The sequence below is a fragment of the Chrysochloris asiatica genome, unplaced genomic scaffold (assembly GCF_000296735.1).
Source record: "Chrysochloris asiatica unplaced genomic scaffold, ChrAsi1.0 scaffold00016, whole genome shotgun sequence".
In the NCBI taxonomy this organism is placed as follows: Eukaryota; Metazoa; Chordata; class Mammalia; order Afrosoricida; family Chrysochloridae; genus Chrysochloris; species Chrysochloris asiatica.
In genome coordinates, this window is record NW_006408534.1 from 2,159,841 (window position 1) to 2,169,148 (window position 9,308).

The window sequence follows — 9,308 nt, forward strand, 5'->3', positions numbered from 1 at the left end:
TGCGTTTCTGTAATGTGTCTTTGCCTCTTGCCACCATTAATTGGTTCAGAGGTAAATGCCTGACACCAGCTGGATTAATTTTTTTCCCCCCTCTGGAAATTATGCAACTTGGAAGGAAGGATAGGGAAAGGGAGGAAAGCAGGAAACTGAAGGAAAAAGAGATGAAACAAAACAACTAGTCCCTTTTCAGGTCACTCTATCTATATCATGTAAGACTATGATTCTTTTAGTGGTCATGCTTTCTACCATGTGGGCCAGAAACTAATGAAGGAGAAACCTGAGGAAGACAGGTAGAAATTAGCACAGAAGAGAGATGCAGACAATGGTAGTAACATTCAGGTCTTTGGTTCCAAATAGTTTATTAGAGGTAGCCACATTCCAGTAGATACCCAAGTAACATCTTCTTTTACTTAGCTTAGCCAAAGTTTAACCATGTACTTATGTAACGTGCCACCAAAAAATAAATAGAAGTTTTAACTAATACCCACTTTTCATGCATTTTATAACCTATAATGGGAAAATGGTCTGTCTCATAAGTCAATCCTAATATACCCTCCTAAAGTCTTATCATCACAGTAGATTAATTCCTGGCCTCCTACCACTCAAAGATAGTTTCCTGATTTCTTACTCCAACTTCCAATATTCTGTGCATCAACCCTTGTTTTTATCTCCATGACATGAAGTCATGGGGAATTGCTGGACACAATAGATTAGAAATGGCTGAAACCACAACTCCAATAAATTGGAGCAAACTAACAAAGAACCCTTATTCTCACTTGATGAGGTCTAGATTGGCATCTGAGTCACTTTGGCAGGAAGAGAGAGGTGCAAATCCTGAGGGGTTAAGCTTCAGGAGGGGCAAACTGAGAGACAAAGCAGAGCTGTTTTGGTTTTCCAAGTGGGAAACCTTAATGGATGCACCAATCTATCTCAATCAGAGAGTAGATTTCCTTGTAACTTGACTTTTAGCTCTGAAGGACACTTGTGAGCCTCTGATGCATCCAGCCTGCAAGTTCTATAAACATAGGGCAAAGAACAAGTAACTCCCTGGTCAAGGAACCAGACAGAGGCTACCACCCTGCTTCCTTGTTGTTGTTGTCAGGTGCCATCAAGTCGGAAACGACTCATAGTGACCCCATGCACAGCAGAACGAAACAATGTCCGATCCTGAGCCAACCTCACTACCGCTGCCACACTTGATGCCATCAATGATGTCACCTGGCTGATCCATCTTGTTGGGGGTCTTCCTCTTGTTCTCTGACCCTCCACCTTACCCAGCATGACATCCTTCTCCAGCGACTGTTTCCTCCAGACAATATGTCCAAAGTATGAAAGACGAAGCTTAGCCATCCTGGCCTCCAAGGAGCACTCTGGCTGCACTTCTTCCAAAACAGATCTATTGGTTCTTTTGGCAGTCCATGGCACTTTTAGTATTCTCCTCCAACACCACAACTCAAAGGCATCAATTCTTCTACAATCCTCCTTATTCACTGTCCAGCTTTCGCATCCATATGATGCTATTGATAATACCATGGCTTGGGTCAGGCGCACCTTAGTCCTCAAGCTGACATCTCTGCTCTTCAATACTTTAAAAAAGTTCCTGTGCAGCAGATTTGCCCAATGCAATACGTCGTCTGATTTCTTGACTGCTGCTTCCACGAGTGTTGATAGTTGATCCAAGAATGAAGTCCTTGACAACTTCAATCTTTTCTCAGTTGATAAGAATGTTGTTTATTGGTCCAATGGTGAGGATTTTTGTTTTCCTGACATTGAGATGCAACTCATACTGAAGGCTCTGCTCATTGATCTTCATCAGTAAATGTTTCAAGTCCTCTTCACTTTCAGCAAGCAAGGTTGTATCATCTGAATATTGCAGGTTGTTAATGAGTCTTCCTCCAATCCTGACACCACGTTTTTCTTCATATAATCCAGCTTCTCGTATTATTTGCTCAGCATACAGGTTGAATAAGTATGGTGAAAGAACACAACCTTGAGGCACACCTTTCCCAATTTTAAAACATTCAGTGTTCCCACGTTCTGTTCAAACAACTGCTTCTTGGTCCAGGTACAGATTCTTCAGAAGTACAATTAAGTGTTCTGGAATACTCACACTTCTCAATGTTGTCCATAGCTTGTCATGATCCACACAATCGAAAGCCTTTGCATAGTCAATAAAGCATAGGTAAACATCTTTCTGATATTCTCTGCTGTCAGCCAAGATCCATCGGATATCAGCAATGATATCTTTCATTCCACGGCCTCTTCTGAATCCAGTTTGAACCTCTGGAAGTTCTCTGTCAATGTATGATCGTAGCCGTTTCTGTATTACCTTGAGCAAAACCCTGCTTCCTAGTACCGCTATAATCAACTCTGCACTCATGCAACTGGAGTCCTGGGGTAGTGACATAGGATAAGCACTCACCTGCAAGGTCAGTTTGAATCTGAAGGTTGTTTGCAGTTCAAACTCACCAGACACTCCTCAGAAACCCTGTTCAGGGTGGCTATGAATCAGAACCAACTACTCGAGGGCATTTAGCAACAACTCATGCACTTGTAGGCAATTCCTTAGTTAGCTTCTTTGGATATTAGCGTTTTGAACATGAAAATCCTTGCTTTTAACAAGTAAGATTAAAAAAAAGGGTTATATATTTCCTATGCCAGGAGCATCCATGTAAATGGAGAAAAGATTGAAGTTGTCAATGACTTCATTTTGCTTGGATCAACCATCAATATTCATGGAAGCCGCAGTCAAGAAATCAAACGACGTATTGCATCGGGCAAATCTGCTGCAAAAGACCTCTTTAAAGTGTTGAAGAGCAAAAATGTTAGTGTGAGGACTAAGGTGCGCCTGACCCAAGCCATGCTATTTTCAATAACCTCATATGCATGCGAAAGTTGGACAGTGAATAAGGAAGACCATAGAAGAATTGATGCATTTGAGTTATGATGTTGGAGGAGAATATTGAAAGTGCCATGGGCTGCCAAAAGAACCCACAGATCTGTGTTGGACATTCAGCCAGAGTGCTCCTTGGAAGCCAGGATGGCCCGACTTCGTGTATCGTATTTTGGACATATTGTCAGGAGGGACCGGTTCTTGGAGAAGGATATCAGGTTTGGTAAAGTGGAGAGTCAGCAAAAAAGAAGAACACCCCCTACGATATGGATTGGCACAGTGACAGCACCAATGGGTTCAAGCATAGCAAAAATTGTGAGGTTGGCCCAGGATCAAGCAGTGTTTTGTTCTGCTGTGCATAGGGTCGCTATAAGTCAATGGCGCCTAACAATAACATGCCAGGAACTGGCTAGAAGAAGCTGAGGGTACAAAACCAGAATAGATACTGGAAATCGTGCTGTCTTAGTTATCTAGTGCTGCTATAACAGAAACACTACATGTGAACGGTTGCAACTGTGAGAAATTGATTTTCTCACAGTTTAGGAGGTTAGAAGTATGAATTCAAGCCACCAGTTCTAGAAGAAGGCTTTTCTCTCTGTCCGTCCTGAGAAAACGCCCTCATCTCTTTCCAGTGTCTCTTCCTTGGTTCCTTGACAATCTTCATGTGACATAGCAGCTATCTTCTGCCATCTGTGTTTGCTTTCTTCTATGACTAATCTGCTCTTCTTATAACCTCAAAATTGATTGGTTTGAGACATACGCTATACTTATAATGACTCATTAGCATAACAAAGAAACCCCTATTCCCAACTGTATTACATCCAGAAGTATAGGGTTAGGATACACAACAAACCGTTTGGGGAATACAATTTAATCTATAACAAATCTAAAGAGTTTGGAGTCAATCCAGCCTCAGTGAAGTCTTCATCACATTCACATTCTAATTACTTTACCTGAACAAATAGCTTACCCTTTCTGAGTCTTAGTAGTCTCTTCTGTAAAATAAACATAATGCTGTTGACTTGCAAGGGTACTGTCAAGAAAAGAGTTGTTAAGCACCATCGAATCAGTTCTGACTCACAGTGATCCTATATAGGGTTTCCAAGGAGCAGCTGGTGAGTTTGAACATGTCCGTTAAAATACCTCAGTGAGTGACACTTATCATTTCTATTGTTTAGTCCTTTAGGTGGAAATTTACAGATGTTACTTGTCCATGCCATTCACCATCCTATTAGTTTAGTTGAAATGTAGAAGACAGACACATCTATTTTTAGAAATAAATGAGTATTCGTTTTAGTCTGTAGCTCTTCAGACAGTCATCAGTATTCAGTGGTTATAATGCTAGAAACTTGCTACAGATGTTCCTTGTGTTCATCAGTGCAAGGTGCCTGAAATTTGAGTTTTAATGCCTAATAGAATTTAGCCTCAGGGAATCAAGGATTGGTTGGACCTGATTCCCTAAAAAACATTATTGCATTCAAATAGACTCAGCGCTGTGCGTTGCCTTAGTTTTCAATAAAATGAATCTTTTAAAAACCTCATTGTACACAGGAGATTAACCACACTCTGAAGTCACCTTCGAGTTAGGCACATATCTTAACTTTCTGAGATCAGTTCATCATAAAGACCCCAGAAAATGGAGTACATGAAATCATGAAAACTACAGCAATCAGGTATCAAACTCCAGAACATGCTCCACTCTGTTATTTTCTAGTTGAAAGCAATTTGAAGCAGGTGGTTTGGAGAAGCAAAAAGAACTTCAGTCTAGGAATTACAGGATAAAGGATTTGGTTCCAGTTGAGCTAGTAACTGCGTCAGCAGGTATGCCTTTTTTTACCCACCAACCTCAATCCAGGACCTGTTTCTACTTAGGTCAAAGAAAGGGGTTAAGCTACCAGAAACAACAGAGTCCAATTAGCAACTAATCACTACTACAATGCAAGGAGCTCTGGTAGCGTAGTGGTTACGAATCGGGCTGCGAGCCTCGCGATCAACAGTTCGAAACTACCAGTTGTTCTGCAGGAGAAAGATGAGGTGTTCTGCTCCTGTAAAGATTTATAGCCTCGGAAACCCTGTACAGGGTCACTATGAGTCGGAATCGACTCCACGGCACATAACACACACACTACTACAATGCTGGATTGAGAGGGGAATGTGGAGTTCTCAGGTAGGAAACCAATCTTCCATCCATTTTTATCCCCCGTATTTGCTTACATTTCCCACATTTTCTTCATTGGCTATTATTTTTAATAATTTCATACATACACACGATTATTTAGGGTTTGCTCTAACCACATCTCTGTTACCATCAAGTCGATTCCATATGTGTCAGCATGGAACTATGCGCCAGTGTTTTCTTTGGCTGACTTCTTGCAAGTTCATTGCCAGGTTGTTGTCGTTTTCCAAGGTGCCTCTGGGTAGACTCAAACTTCCATCCTTTTGGTTATTAGTCAAGTGTGCTAACAGGTTGTACTTCCCAGGCACTGTTGTCTTCAAGATACAAATGAAATATTTCCTCTCCCAAAAAGTCCTTTTGCCTCCTCTCACACATACCCCCAAGTATTCTATATCTCAGAAGAAGCAATTCTCTTCTGATTCTCTCCTAGTGCATTGCACTCACTTCCCTTGAAGTATTTGTTGTTGTTGTTAAGTGCCTTTGATTCAGTTTCAATTCATAGCAACCTTTTGTAGGGCTTCCAAGGAATGATTGGTGGGTTCAAACTTCTGACTTGCAGTTGCAGGCCATTGCTGATCCTACAGCACCACATCAGGACCCCACCTTAAAGTATATGTTCTGTCATCTACTTGTCTGTGGTATATACTAGGCTTGGTCTCTTGAAGACAGAAGTGCGTGTCACCATAATCTCTGCATCTGTATAAATCTGTGGAAATGAGAAACAAGGGAAGGGTGGATGAAGAAATGGGAGAATGAGCAAATGAATGAATATCTGCCAGACCCTCATGAATGAAAGTCAATAATTAATTAACTTGATCCATTCTTTTTAACAAGCAGCCCTTTTCTGTCTTTCAAAATGACAATTGTACACTTAGAAAAAGCATTGGGGAAGAATGGGCACATAATCTCCTTTGAGAAGGGAAAGATGCATAGTTCCTCCACTTCTCCAAAGCTAACAAAGGGTGATATACCTTTTGTTTCTGACACCTACACCATTCATTTTAAATTTTCCAGTGTAAAAGGTATTGGTTGGTAGTGACAGAAGTCAAATCACTTGTTTATGAAATGCTTAACCATCTCAACACAGTCTCATATAATTTAAAATGTTTCAGATAGTATGCTATCATTCATTCTCCAATCATGACCTCTTTTCTCAGCAAAGAGTAGGTACTGTTCATCAAAGATGAGGGGTTCACTTTAATGGCATAGATGAGTTTAGAACACTCTCTGGCTGGTGCTCACCCTAATGTAGGGGAAACAGTCCTGTAGTGAGTCTCCTGTGCATCCTGTTCCTTATATACATGTTGCTTGCTTTTTAAGCTGCACAAATCTCTGCTTTATTTTGCCTAGTCAAAATTGTATCTGAGAAAAAACAATCAAGCGACAAAAAAAAAAAAAAATGAGGCCAAGTTCCCTCCACACTTTCCTTTGGCAACTCTCAGACAGTTTTCATGTTTTGTTTGCAGAAATACAGCTTTGCTATTGGCCTTTGCTGAAATTTGTTTGATTGATTTCTGTAGCTGCAGAATCATAGATGTGTATGTAAAAGACCCCAAAGAAATCTCCTATGGGACATACCAGGGCCTGATTAAGGTGTGGGCGGGCAGCTGACCAGAGCACTGGTCAATAAGAGGTATTTAAACACCACTGAAAACGTAATTAAATGGAGAAACTTGCATTTACCAGAAGTCTTCTGAGGAAGATTGTAAGAGGTTGGAATTTCTCATCAGTCACGCAGAATGGGACTTGAAACTTCCTGCTGGCACACCCAAGAAACTGTCAAAAATCAGAATACAACCACTGAATTCCAATGTCTTCCATTGGCTGCATGCTTTTGTTTTCTGAGTGTCCCGTGAACCATTGGGGTCAGAGATGATCACAGAGGGCTTGAATGCCACCACAAGAGATTCTCCTTTTCCCTCTTCCCCTCATTCATGTTCTGCTTCCCCAATAAATATCTAAGAATATCATTTTCATGAAGCATCAACTTATTATTCTACATGTGTAATTTATAGATCCTGTCCAGGAACATGAATAGGTAGTGACTCTAACTTCCAAGTATAAGAACTGTGGACAAGGGCAGACCAGGCAGCAATATTCTTCAGTGTCTCAAGTGAAAAGGATACTTCCCAACTGCAAACTCTGGGGAATTAGACCATCACAGAAGTCAGAGAATTAGTTTCCAAACAGATTACAGCAATGGGTTATAGACACAAAAACAGCTTCACAGTTTTAGAGCCTTTGTTTCTAGGTTCTTACTATTTGTTTGTTTCAGAGTGTGGTCTGGGATTCAGCTAACTACTCATTGTTAGCCCCCAAGCTAGGCTGCCTTCTGACCTATGCATCTGAAGGGGCTAAGTGTCTTTCCAACATTGAATTGTTAATGCAGCATTGGTAGCGTAGTGGTTACGAATTGGGCTGCGAACCTTAAGGTCAGCGGTTCGAAACTACCAGCCGCTCTGCGGGAGAAAGATGAGGCTTTCTACTCCTGTAAAGATTTACACCCTTGGAAACCTCATACAGTGTCGCTATGGGTCGGAACCGACTCGATGGCACTTAACAACAACAAAGTGTTCTAACAGTTTGATCCACAACCTCTTTGAGTTTGCTCACTGTTAGGAGATTTAGCAATCTAAGGGAATTATTTTAATTAAAACATCTTCAACTGAGTGGGTTTTTGTTTTTTTCCTGCTTGAGAAAACTATCAAAGCCCTGGGGGTATGTGAGCTTTTCAATCTTTTGAGAATTCTTAATTATGTCCCAGGACCCAGTGAGTTCACTTCTTAGTTCATCTCATTAACTAAGCCCTCAAAGAAATGAATTTGCTGATTCAAACTTCAGTGTTACGCTCTCACAATGTTTGTGTCCCCCACCCCCTTTATTCCCTGGCTACCAGGAATATCTGAGCAAAATTTAATACTCAGTTGCTTAACAACATTAACCCAATTTTGGACACACATTTCTCCCACCTGTATAGTTTATTGTCATTGCTGTTTTTGTTGATTGTGTTCTTTCTGTTTAAGAGTTCTTGTATTTCATTTGATAACACTTAAAACACTTTAAGGAAGCAAAGATGAAATATACCAGAAATTGTAGACAGAAAAAGATCATATGTTGTCATTCATTCATCATTGGCATTTAATGCATATCAGTTGTTAGTTGTCAAGTTGATGCCAACTCATGGCTACTTTATGTGTGCCAGCATAGGACTGTCCTTAATTCTCAGTGACTGAATTTTCAGAAGCAGATCATCAACTTTTTCTTTCAAAGTGCCTCTGGGTGGGCTTAAACTTACAACCTTTCAGTTGACAGCCAAGTTGGCCATTTGTACCACCCAGGGGCTCCATTTAATGCATACTCCCTTTAGGTTCTCTTTATAGAACTTTTCCATTATTGTTGTTGTTGTTGTTAAGTATCGTCGAGTCGGTTCCGACCCATAGCGACCCTGTACAGGGTTTTCAAGGGTGTAAATCTTTACGGGAGTAGAAAGCCTTATCTTTCTCCCGCAGAGCGGCTGGTAGTTTCAAACCGCTGGCCTTACGGTTCACAGCCCGATTCGTAACCACTACGCTACCAGAGCTCCTTATTTTTATTAGTGTACTATATGTTTAAAATTTAGAACGTTAAACTATGTTTTTAATCCCTCGATTTATTGATTTCATAAGAGATCCCTATCTGACAATTTGCAGCACTGAAGAGTTCTAGAATGTTCAAATGATAAGACCAAACTTGTGAGCCAGGAAACTTCACAACAAATAAGACGAAGTAGACTATATAAAACAGATAGCACATTTTTGAGTTATATTACTCCTAAGACATGATTTACAATTAAAAAAATAGATTTAATAAAGACTAATAGAAATTTCAGGATGGGATAATAAAGTTGTAACAGATAGAAGCCATAGATACTTTTCTAAGACTTCACAAACACTTGTAGATTAATTAATATCTTACAGGATAAGCAGGGTTCCTTTAAAACATTCCCTGAGTCACTTCCAGAGGGGAAAAGGGGAAATGATAGTAAGATTCAATGAAACATAGAATTTGCTCTTGTCCTGACACTAAATGAAGTTTTGGATATATATACAACGTCAACCCCTAACTTGTGTTTTGTGACACTCAACTGTTCATGAAAAGAATAGATGGACCGTAAAATGTTTTAAATAAATAGATGGACCCTGAATGTTTTAAAATTGGGAAAGGTGTGTGACAGGGTTGTATTCTTTCACCATACTTGTT